This window comes from Nerophis ophidion, linkage group LG11 (genome assembly GCF_033978795.1).
Source record: "Nerophis ophidion isolate RoL-2023_Sa linkage group LG11, RoL_Noph_v1.0, whole genome shotgun sequence".
Lineage (NCBI taxonomy): Eukaryota > Metazoa > Chordata > Actinopteri > Syngnathiformes > Syngnathidae > Nerophis > Nerophis ophidion.
This window is the reverse complement of record NC_084621.1, coordinates 64,176,249-64,188,933: the sequence shown is the minus strand read 5'-3', so window position 1 is coordinate 64,188,933 and position 12,685 is coordinate 64,176,249. Positions and strand designations below refer to the sequence as shown.

Below are 12,685 nucleotides of genomic sequence, written 5' to 3'. Positions count from 1 at the left end.
GAAAATATGGCGAAGGGTATCTTGCTCTTGGATTCACGGCAGCGGAGGTGGGGGCAGAGGAGAGACCCCTGTGTGTTCTTTGTCTAAAACGGCTAGCAGCAGACAGCATCAGGCCCAACAAAGTAAAGAGACAACTCGAGACCACACATGATGTCCAATAAATTGTTTTGTTGGGGCGATGGGGGTAGGTGGGCCTTGAGTCTAAAGTGCTGATGACAGAAAAAAAAAAAGTTTGAGAAGCCCTGACCTAATTGTACGGATCTCACTTTAAACGGCAAACCGATCATTTAAATGTTTTCACTTTGAATATGAAACGAGGAGTAAAATGTACAATATTATCAATTATTTCACAAGGACATGTTTTAAGGATATTGTACAGTATAATTAAATCTAAAATGAATGTGATCACTTTCAGGATCATTTTATTTTTAGCCAGTAAACAACTGTTATGTACTTTTGAATCGGGTTTTCCCCTTTAAATAACAAAAATTATAGAATTTTACAATATTCATTATTATTAAATATTAAATGTGCCAACTAGTTTTACGGCATACATCATTCCCCCTTTACCCATTTGTTAAAAAGACGAAAGTTGATGCGAACGCCTACGTGCTGTCAGAAAACTAAAAGAAGAAGAATGCCTTTGTGCAATTACTGCTATCCTGGCACAAGTTATAAAACAAACAAAGTTACCAAATTTTTTTTCTGAGGAGACAAAACGAAAAAGAAAGAAAAATAATAAATCAATCAATAAAATGCATCAGTCAAATAGTACAGGCAACTTCGTTAACATGGAGCCACAGACAATTTCATTCAAAAAGTCCCAATTGCTAACATAAAGATACAACAACAAATAAAGGCAAAGAAGGCCTAGTAGGTAATTACAACAACAGACAAAGTATTAAAAATGTCGGTCCAATAACTGCACAGGGATGGGCAGAGCCAAAACATGTGTAGCAAGTAAGCTGGAGACTGTTGACACTGAAATAAGGCTATATGTGGCACAGATACAAGATTTATAAACTCTACTTAAAGCCCCACTTAAGAATTTTCAGTTTTGGTTTATATTGGCCGCACCAGTGAACCAAAGCGATGGCGTTTTCCCAAAAGGAAAACCACATTTACCATGAGGACTAGCGCATATAGCGTCCAACTGACACGATAATGCCACAATGATTCTGTATTACTGAACTTTCCACAGTTTTCTACCACTTATTGGGGACGTGGGGGTCGCTGGCGCCTATCTCAGCTACAATCGGGTGGAAGGAGTTGTACACCCTGGACAAGTCGCCCCCTCATTGCAGGGTCAACATAGATAGACGGACAACATTCACACCAACCTACATATTTTACTCAAACCTTATATTTGCAGTTTGAAGTCACTGCATTGTTTTTTCCTTGTACAGTTCTTTTGAGTTTGTTGCGTGGTTGGTCAGTGTGGAACTGCAAAGTATCGCGCTGGTGGGTATTTATTGCTACCACACAAATTTCCAGTAGCTAAAATTAGTATTATTATTCTGATTTGAGCATTGAAAGTCACTAACTAGTTTAGCAGGAACAGATCCAAAGCAGCATTGGTCTAAAATCTCTTGTCTTTTGACCTCACGCAAGCTAGTGAAAGTCGTGCCATTGTTGATCCTTGATTGTCCCTCCCTTTTTCTTTTTTTTTGAAAACCCGATTCAAAAGTACATAACAGTTGTTTACTGGCTAAAAATAAAATGATCCTGAAAGTGATCACATTCATTTTAGATTTAATTATACTGTACAATATCCTTAAAACATGTCCTTGTGAAATAATTGATAATATTGTACATTTTACTCCTCGTTTCATATTCAAAGTGAAAACATTTAAATGATCGGTTTGCCGTTTAAAGTGAGATCCGTACAATTAGGTCAGGGCTTCTCAAACTTTTTTTTTTTCTGTCATCAGCACTTTAGACTCAAGGCCCACCTACCCCCATCGCCCCAACAAAACAATTTATTGGACATCATGTGTGGTCTCGAGTTGTCTCTTTACTTTGTTGGGCCTGATGCTGTCTGCTGCTAGCCGTTTTAGACAAAGAACACACAGGGGTCTCTCCTCTGCCCCCACCTCCGCTGCCGTGAATCCAAGAGCAAGATACCCTTCGCCATATTTTCTTTTAGGTTGACTTTTTGGTTGATTAGACCCGTCATATTTTTGTTTCTCCGCAGACCTTTGAGGTGCGAGTTGCAAATGTATCCATTTTGTGTAATTGTGGTCCGCACATTAGCCTGCTACCCATCCGCGCGAAAGTTTGTTCCTCTTAGCCCTGCCTGCAAAAGTTACTGTTGCTATGTCTGTCAAACTTTCGCTCCTGCCGAGAAATTTAAAGCCTACAGGAAAAATAAGTAATTTACATTTATTTATACGGCGGATTTCACAGACAGAATCACAAAGTGATTTACAGTGTGTATAGAAAATGAAAGCATAGTAAAAAAAAATCAAAAATAAAAATTTCCTCCCTTTCCTCGCGCCCCACCTGTCATGTCTCTATTCCCCACACTTTGAGAAATGCTGAATTAGGTCAACATTTTTCGACCCGTATGTACGGTCACCGTGTGCTCGGAGAAGAGGTAGGATTAAATATAAGTTTTACTTCTTAATATTCCTTTTCAGATTTGTTGAAAGGTGCAAATGGAACCATGTGATGTTACTTGACGTAAACATGTCTGTAACAAATACATCAAAACCATAGCCGCGTGTGTAATGACTAACATTTACATAACATTTTGTAGATGGCATTGCATGTCTTGACTTGTTCTATTCTGTCTTTTGAACGTACAAGTCAATGTCTTGTTTTTAGTGTGAGGTTTAACTGTTGTGTTTATTTTGTGTCATTGTGAAGTTTTTTGTACCTGAAAATCAGATATCCCGGCCCCCCAGACACATTTTTTCCTCTATATCTGCTCCCCAGGTCAAAATAATTGCCGAGTGTGACCGTGTGTGACCGTGTGTGACCGTGTGTGACCGTGTGTCTTGGCTACCACTCTTTACCGCATCTCTCCATGAACCCCGAAAAAAACATCCGACCAGGAGCGTTGGGTTGCAGTGCATTGTGGGTAGGCGAGTCTTGTACATGATCATGTTCTGTCGGTTCATTTGCAAAATAAACCAGAGAGCACAACTCAGCTTTGATACAAAATGAAAGTAAAAATAAGACTGAGAAGATCAAAATAATTGTCAAAGCAGCATCAAAGTTGTTGAAAGAACTATCTTGGTACCGGGTGCAAGCTGTACTACGGAGAGTAGACGTGACGGAGTCATGTTACCACATTCCAACACCCTGTTAATGGTCCGGTGGAATGCCAGAAGTTTGATAGCAACCGAACATGAATTAAAGGGATATATTAAAAATATGAAAACTAAACCACGTATGATTTGTATTCAAGAAACAGGGCTGAAGCCAAAATTAAACTTTATAATAAAAGGATATATAACGATTCGTAAAGATAGGAATGAAGGGTAAAGAGGATGATGTGCCACATTTATCAAAGAAGATGTAGTCACGGGTAAAGAAACAGCAGAACCTTTAGCAAAAACATTTGTTAAAGTGCACGGTAATGATAATTTGAGAAATGTGGAAAAACAAAAGAGAGAAAAAACAATGAGTTTAAATATTGGGGAAATGATGGAAGACAACGTTAATAGCTTTACCAACACTATGGATATGACATTTTCTTTGAATGAAATGGTTCGAATTTTGAAAAAGGTTAAAAATACGTCACCGGGGAAAGACCTAGCGGGTTATCAAATGATCAAAAACTTAGGTGGCATCGTCAAAGAAGTGGTCTTGAAATGATATGACAGGATATATGAAGAAGGAGAATGACCGGCAGAGGGGAAAATTAGCGGTAACAATTCCAATATGCAAGTCAGGGTAAGACCCGGAAGAGGCAGGAAATTATAAATTTGGGGAAAAGTAATGGAAAAAAAAAAAGATTAATGAAAGACTAGTATATTATTTAGAGTCAAAAGAAATAATCAAAAAACTAACAAAGTGGTAAATAATGTTCAAGACTGGGGAACGGCTTGAGGTTTAAGATTCTCTGTTGGAAAGACAAAAGTCATACATTTTACAAAGACAAAAGTACCAAACAAGCTCCAAATAAAAACTCTAAGGTGAAAATATAGAAGAGGTACAAGTATTTAAATATTTAGGAATATGGTTTGATAAAAATATGAACTAGTCAACCCACATCAGCAAAATAGATTTGATTAGATTAGATTAGATAGTACTTTATTTATTCCTTCAGGAGTGTTCCTTCCGGAAAATAAAAAAATAGGGGAAAAAGTAAAAAGGTGTTAAATATAATGAGGTCTTTGAGGGGTAATGATTGGGGGGCTGATAGGTTAACGTTGAAAACAATACATGTATATATTTATAACTTTAATTCCATCTGTTATTGATTACGGATGCATTATTTACCAATCTGCTTCAAAAACATGACTTGGGAAAATAGACCGGATCCAGTCACAGGCTTTAAGGTTATGTTGTGGAGCTACTACATCAACCCTAGTGCCAGTATTACAAGTAAAAATGAACGAAAAACCTTTGGACAAGAGGAGAGATCAACTCTCAGCAGTTTATCGGGCAACTTTAAAAGGATCCAAGCAAGGATATCCGACTTGTCCAGTGTTACCAATCTGCCAAGAAAAAGAGAAAACAAAAAAGAATAGTTTTGGGTGGATTATAGGAGACATATGTAATAAAGTTAAAATTGACAATATTAAAGTTAGTCCTACAGTACCAATGCCTGCAATACCACCGTGGATGTTTGATAACCCAAAAGAAAACATGCAATTACTAAAGAATAGAAATTTAAATAGTTACCGGATAGAAAAATGGATTGAGATATGATATATACGGATGCATCAAAAACTATATAAAAAAAAATAAAGGTAAGAGCTGTAGCAGTTATCCCACAAGGAAACATAGTATTAAATAAAATAATCAGTGATAAACTATCTGTTTTTACGGGGGAATTGGTAGCAATTTATATGGCAGTTAACTGGATAGAGGAAAACAAAGCAAGGAAAGTAGTTGTGTGCTCGCAGTCCAACAGTGCATTGATGAGCATAAAAACATAGCATCAGAAACAAGACAAGATTTAGTTTATGAAATAGTTCAGGCAATCTATAGAATAAATAAAGCGGGAGGTGTGGTAACATTTCTTTGGGTTCCTTGGAAGATATTGTAGGATGGAATTCACAACACATAGGATATAAAGCATTATACACGTATTTAAAAAACATTGGGTTAAATAAAAGAATATAGAGTAGGGATCCATCTTGATCCACACTCCATTTCAACCAGAAGGTTGCTTGGCGGAAACAACCGCCCACCTCCGGAATCAGTCCCCGCCCATTCCCCTTAGGCGCGAAATTCATTTGAGCGAAAGACATTGGAATGAGAGGAGCTCTTTAAAGCTCCTGAGAATCTTAAAAAAGCTTACAGAAAACGAGAAAAACTTACAGCGGGTGCCTGTTGGACATTCACCGTCGTTTTCGATGATTTCCCCTCGGAGCAAGGATTCGATGTCTGGAGTCTTTGGCACAATCAAGCCTTCTCCTCTGCCTGGAACGGCCGTTGACGGACCCGCCAGCTTTAAGGGAGACCAGCGAGCCGGAGATGTAAGTAAATATATGTATATATGTATCGTATACCGCATGTTTTTTTTCTTGTAAAATGAGAATCATTTGACTCACCAGACTGCGATTGTGTTAAAACGATCGCGTTAGGATCTTACGGCAAATCCTCTATAAAACAAAATAATGAATACACACAATATTAAATAATTCGAAGGTTTAAACACACCTCGATAATCATCTTCCAACTTTGTAAGACTGTTTAAGCAAAGTTCATCGTCTTTCACTTCGTCGTCATCGGCTGGTAAAAAAAAAGTATTACAACGTCGTACAAGTGCAATGCTTTTAACGTTTAAATGCTTAAATGGAGTTAAACCAATGTCTAATAACATGGTAAAGCAGAGGTAATGGTGTGTGTGTGTGTGTGTGTGTGTGTGTGTGTGTGCGTGTGTGTGTGTATGTGTGTGTGTGTGTGTGCGTGCGTGCGTGCGTGTGTGCGTGCGTGCGTGTCCTGTTGATTCAAACGGTCATAAACATTTAAACTGTCAGATGGGAAGTCAGTAAAAACTGAACCCTCCTTTTGTCCCCCAAACTGACCTGTTGATTCAAACGACCGTAAAGACCAGTTGCTACGTGACACTGTGTTCTGCGATAGTTTTTTCCATCTGTTTAAATATGTTTTCGTGAGGTACGGAAGTTGTTTCAGTGCGTACGAATGTGTGTGTGTGTGTGTGTGTGTGTGTGTGTGTGTGTGTGTGTGTGTGTGTGTGTGTGTGTGTGTGTGTGTGTGTGTGTGTGCGTGTGTGCGTGCGTGTGTGTGTGTGTGTGTGTGTGTGTGTGTGTGTGTGTGTGAAGTGTGTGTGTGTGTGCGTGTGTGTGCGTGTGTGCGTGTCCACCAAAAACTTCCCAATCCACGGTAGATAACGATGAAAATATCGAGAAAGGGCTTCCGTCTCTTCTTTCTTTTAGCTGAAATAAGCAGATATCACCCATTTCGTATCTGAATACAAATCCAAAAGATCCCTCCATCCCTAACCCTTCCAAATCCCATTTCTCACGCAAAGACTCGGTCGGCGGCATCTGAATACGATTTAGAAACACTCGACTTTTTTGCGGAGCGTCAATGTAAGTTTTATTATTTTTATCAATCGAAACAGGCGTTTCACTAATCATGACCGAATCGAACAAAGTCTTTACGCTAACGTATAAAGCTCCAAATAATGACTAAGACAATGTCTAATAACATGGTAATAACAGTGCGTACGAATGTGTGTGTGTGTGTGTGTGTGTGTGTGTGTGTGTGTGTGTGTGTGTGTGCGTGTGTGTGCGTGTGTGTGCGTGTCCACCAAAAACTTCCCAATCCACGGTAGATAACGATGAAAATATCGAGAAAGGGCTTCCGTCTCTTCTTTCCTCCACCCTCTTCCTGGTTTAACCACTCCCACCGCAGGTCTTAACTCTGCCCTCTTTCTGTTTAAAACTCCACCCTCTTCCTGGTTTAACCACTCCCACCGCAGGTCTTAACTCCACCCTCTTTCTGTTTAAAACTCCACCCTCTTCCTGGTTTAACCACTCCCACCGCAGGTCTTAACTCCACCCTCTTCCGGGTAAGCCACACCCACTTGACCTTGACATTTGAACCTGACATTTGAACCTGACCTTTGACTTTGACCTTTGACTTTGACCTTTAACCTTGACCCCTCATAAATCATTAACCTTTGAACTTGACCCCTCATAAATCATTAACCTTTGACCTTGAGGGTCATAAATCATTGTTTTATGGGGGGTCATAAATCACTTTTGACTAAAGGTAGGGACTTAACTTCTCTAGTGCCTTTAAGGCACGCTCCCAATATTGTTGTCCAGGTGGGAATCGGGAGAAATTTGGAAGAATGGTTGACCCCTGATTTTCGTGAGGGGCACTGAAATTTGGGAGTCTCCTTGGAAAATCGGGGCGGGGCGGGGGGAGGGGGCGGGGTTAGCAAGTATGAGTATTAGCGGTGAATGCGGTGTTACAGCGACACCGCCGCTGTATAATACCGGCGGGCCAGCTCTATTGTTCGGTTGTGTTTATGTTGTGTTACAGTGCGGATGTTTTCCCGAAATTTGCTTGTCATTCTCGTTTAGTGTTGGTTCACAGTGTGGCGCATATTTGTAACAGTCTTAACGTTGTTTCTACGGCCACCTTCAGTGTGACCTGTATGGCTGTTGACCAAGCTTGCATTGCATTAGCGTGTGTGTGTGTGTGTGTAAAAGCCACATATATCATGTGACTAGGCCAGCACGCTGTTTCTACGTAGGAAAAGCGGAAGTTACGAAAGGTTTTAGAGGACGCTTGAGGCAGTGCCTTTAAGGCACGCCCCCAATATTGTTGTCCAGGTGGGAATCGGGAGAAATTTGGAAGAATGGTTGACCCCTGATTTTCGTGAGGGGCACTGAAATTTGGGAGTCTCCTTGGAAAATCGGGGCGGGGCGGGGGGGAGGGGAGGGGGCGGGGTTAGCAAGTATGAGTATTAGCGGTGAATGCGGTGTTACAGCGACACCGCCGCTGTATAATACCGGCGGGCCAGCTCTATTGTTCTGTTGTGTTTATGTTGTGTTACAGTGCGGATGTTTTCCCGAAATTTGCTTGTCATTCTCGTTTAGTGTTGGTTCACAGTGTGGCGCATATTTGTAACAGTCTTAACGTTGTTTCTACGGCCACCTTCAGTGTGACCTGTATGGCTGTTGACCAAGCTTGCATTGCATTAGCGTGTGTGTGTGTGTGTAAAAGCCACATATATCATGTGACTAGGCCAGCACGCTGTTTCTACGTAGGAAAAGCGGACGTTACGAAAGGTTTTAGAGGATGCTTGAGGCAGTGCCTTTAAGGCACGCCCCCAATATTGTTGTCCAGGTGGGAATCGGGAGAAATTTGGAAGAATGGTTGACCCCTGATTTTCGTGAGGGGCACTGAAATGTGGGAGTCTCCTTGGAAAATCGGGGCGGGGCGGGGGGAGGGGGCGGGGTTAGCAAGTATGAGTATTAGCGGTGAATGCGGTGTTACAGCGACACCGCCGCTGTATAATACCGGCGGGCCAGCTCTATTGTTCGGTTGTGTTTATGTTGTGTTACAGTGCGGATGTTTTCCCGAAATTTGCTTGTCATTCTCGTTTAGTGTTGGTTCACAGTGTGGCGCATATTTGTAACAGTCTTAACGTTGTTTCTACGGCCACCTTCAGTGTGACCTGTATGGCTGTTGACCAAGCTTGCATTGCATTAGCGTGTGTGTGAGTGTAAAAGCCACATATATCATGTGACTAGGCCAGCACGCTGTTTCTACGTAGGAAAAGCGGAAGTTACGAAAGGTTTTAGAGGACGCTTGAGGCAGTGCCAGAGAAGTTAAGTCCCTACCTTTAGTCAAAAGTGATTTATGACCCCCCATAAAACAATGATTTATGACCCTCAAGGTCAAAGGTTAATGATTTATGAGGGGTCAAGTTCAAAGGTTAATGATTTATGAGGGGTCAAGGTTAAAGGTCAAAGTCAAAGGTCAAAGTCAAAGGTCAGGTTCAAATGTCAGGTTCAAATGTCAAGGTCAAGTGGGTGTGGCTTACCCGGAAGAGGGTGGAGTTAAGACCTGCGGTGGGAGTGGTTAAACCAGGAAGAGGGTGGAGTTTTAAACAGAAAGAGGGTGGAGTTAAGACCTGCGGTGGGAGTGGTTAAACCAGGAAGAGGGTGGAGTTTTAAACAGAAAGAGGGCAGAGTTAAGACCTGCGGTGGGAGTGGTTAAACCAGGAAGAGGGTGGAGGAAAGAAGAGACGGAAGCCCTTTCTCGATATTTTCATCGTTATCTACCGTGGATTGGGAAGTTTTTGGTGGACACGCACACACACGCACACACACGCACACACACACACACACACACACACACACACACACACACACACACACACATTCGTACGCACTGTTATTACCATGTTATTAGACATTGTCTTAGTCATTATTTGGAGCTTTATACGTTAGCGTAAAGACTTTGTTCGATTCGGTCATGATTAGTGAAACGCCTGTTTCGATTGATAAAAATAATAAAACTTACATTGACGCTCCGCAAAAAAGTCGAGTGTTTCTAAATCGTATTCAGATGCCGCCGACCGAGTCTTTGCGTGAGAAATGGGATTTGGAAGGGTTAGGGATGGAGGGATCTTTTGGATTTGTATTCAGATACGAAATGGGTGATATCTGCTTATTTCAGCTAAAAGAAAGAAGAGACGGAAGCCCTTTCTCGATATTTTCATCGTTATCTACCGTGGATTGGGAAGTTTTTGGTGGACACGCACACACGCACACACACGCACACACACACACACTTCACACACACACACACACACACACACACACACACACACACACACACACACACACACACACACACACACACACACACACACACACACACACACACACACACACACACACACACACACACACACACATTCGTACGCACTGAAACAACTTCCGTACCTCACGAAAACATATTTAAACAGATGGAAAAAACTATCGCAGAACACAGTGTCACGTAGCAACTGGTCTTTACGGTCGTTTGAATCAACAGGTCAGTTTGGGGGACAAAAGGAGGGTTCAGTTTTTACTGACTTCCCATCTGACAGTTTAAATGTTTATGACCGTTTGAATCAACAGGACACGCACGCACGCACACACGCACGCACGCACGCACACACACACACACACATACACACACACACGCACACACACACACACACACACACACACACACACACCATTACCTCTGCTTTACCATGTTATTAGACATTGGTTTAACTCCATTTAAGCATTTAAACGTTAAAAGCATTGCACTTGTACGACGTTGTAATACTTTTTTTTTACCAGCCGATGACGACGAAGTGAAAGACGATGAACTTTGCTTAAACAGTCTTACAAAGTTGGAAGATGATTATCGAGGTGTGTTTAAACCTTCGAATTATTTAATATTGTGTGTATTCATTATTTTGTTTTATAGAGGATTTGCCGTAAGATCCTAACGCGATCGTTTTAACACAATCGCAGTCTGGTGAGTCAAATGATTCTCATTTTACAAGAAAAAAAACATGCGGTATACGATACATATATACATATATTTACTTACATCTCCGGCTCGCTGGTCTCCCTTAAAGCTGGCGGGTCCGTCAACGGCCGTTCCAGGCAGAGGAGAAGGCTTGATTGTGCCAAAGACTCCAGACATCGAATCCTTGCTCCGAGGGGAAATCATCGAAAACGACGGTGAATGTCCAACAGGCACCCGCTGTAAGTTTTTCTCGTTTTCTGTAAGCTTTTTTAAGATTCTCAGGAGCTTTAAAGAGCTCCTCTCATTCCAATGTCTTTCGCTCAAATGAATTTCGCGCCTAAGGGGAATGGGCGGGGACTGATTCCGGAGGTGGGCGGTTGTTTCCGCCAAGCAACCTTCTGGTTGAAATGGAGTGTGGATCAAGATGGATCCCTACTCTATATTCTTTTATTTAACCCAATGTTTTTTAAATACGTGTATAATGCTTTATATCCTATGTGTTGTGAATTCCATCCTACAATATCTTCCAAGGAACCCAAAGAAATGTTACCACACCTCCCGCTTTATTTATTCTATAGATTGCCTGAACTATTTCATAAACTAAATCTTGTCTTGTTTCTGATGCTATGTTTTTATGCTCATCAATGCACTGTTGGACTGCGAGCACACAACTACTTTCCTTGCTTTGTTTTCCTCTATCCAGTTAACTGCCATATAAATTGCTACCAATTCCCCCGTAAAAACAGATAGTTTATCACTGATTATTTTATTTAATACTATGTTTCCTTGTGGGATAACTGCTACAGCTCTTACCTTTATTTTTTTTTATATAGTTTTTGATGCATCCGTATATATCATATCTCAATCCATTTTTCTATCCGGTAACTATTTAAATTTCTATTCTTTAGTAATTGCATGTTTTCTTTTGGGTTATCAAACATCCACGGTGGTATTGCAGGCATTGGTACTGTAGGACTAACTTTAATATTGTCAATTTTAACTTTATTACATATGTCTCCTATAATCCACCCAAAACTATTCTTTTTTGTTTTCTCTTTTTCTTGGCAGATTGGTAACACTGGACAAGTCGGATATCCTTGCTTGGATCCTTTTAAAGTTGCCCGATAAACTGCTGAGAGTTGATCTCTCCTCTTGTCCAAAGGTTTTTCGTTCATTTTTACTTGTAATACTGGCACTAGGGTTGATGTAGTAGCTCCACAACATAACCTTAAAGCCTGTGACTGGATCCGGTCTATTTTCCCAAGTCATGTTTTTGAAGCAGATTGGTAAATAATGCATCCGTAATCAATAACAGATGGAATTAAAGTTATAAATATATACATGTATTGTTTTCAACGTTAACCTATCAGCCCCCCAATCATTACCCCTCAAAGACCTCATTATATTTAACACCTTTTTACTTTTTCCCCTATTTTTTTATTTTCCGGAAGGAACACTCCTGAAGGAATAAATAAAGTACTATCTAATCTAATCTAATCAAATCTATTTTGCTGATGTGGGTTGACTAGTTCATATTTTTATCAAACCATATTCCTAAATATTTAAATACTTGTACCTCTTCTATATTTTCACCTTAGAGTTTTTATTTGGAGCTTGTTTGGTACTTTTGTCTTTGTAAAATGTATGACTTTTGTCTTTCCAACAGAGAATCTTAAACCTCAAGCCGTTCCCCAGTCTTGAACATTATTTACCACTTTGTTAGTTTTTTGATTATTTCTTTTGACTCTAAATAATATACTAGTCTTTCATTAATCTTTTTTTTTTTCCATTACTTTTCCCCAAATTTATAATTTCCTGCCTCTTCCGGGTCTTACCCTGACTTGCATATTGGAATTGTTACCGCTAATTTTCCCCTCTGCCGGTCATTCTCCTTCTTCATATATCCTGTCATATCATTTCAAGACCACTTCTTTGACGATGCCACCTAAGTTTTTGATCATTTGATAACCCGCTAGGTCTTTCCCCGGTGACGTATTTTTAACCTTTTTCA

The 12,685-nt window shown here is 40.5% G+C and overlaps 1 protein-coding gene and 2 long non-coding RNA genes across 30 annotated transcripts in view; 1 reads left to right on the top strand and 2 right to left on the bottom strand.

The window, feature by feature from the left end:
- rims2a (regulating synaptic membrane exocytosis 2a) overlaps window positions 1–12,685 on the bottom strand; it is a 469,036-nt gene that overhangs the window by 119,696 nt on the left and 336,655 nt on the right. The window lies entirely within an intron of this gene.
- On the bottom strand, window positions 4,402–6,056 carry LOC133562354 (uncharacterized). Its single transcript, XR_009808888.1, has 2 exons — window positions 5,497–6,056; window positions 4,402–4,667 (listed from the first exon to the last, which is right to left on the bottom strand). It is a non-coding gene; the product is annotated as an uncharacterized LOC133562354 (long non-coding RNA).
- Window positions 10,354–12,008, top strand: LOC133562355 (uncharacterized). The gene is made up of 2 exons (XR_009808889.1): window positions 10,354–10,913; window positions 11,743–12,008. It is a non-coding gene; the product is annotated as an uncharacterized LOC133562355 (long non-coding RNA).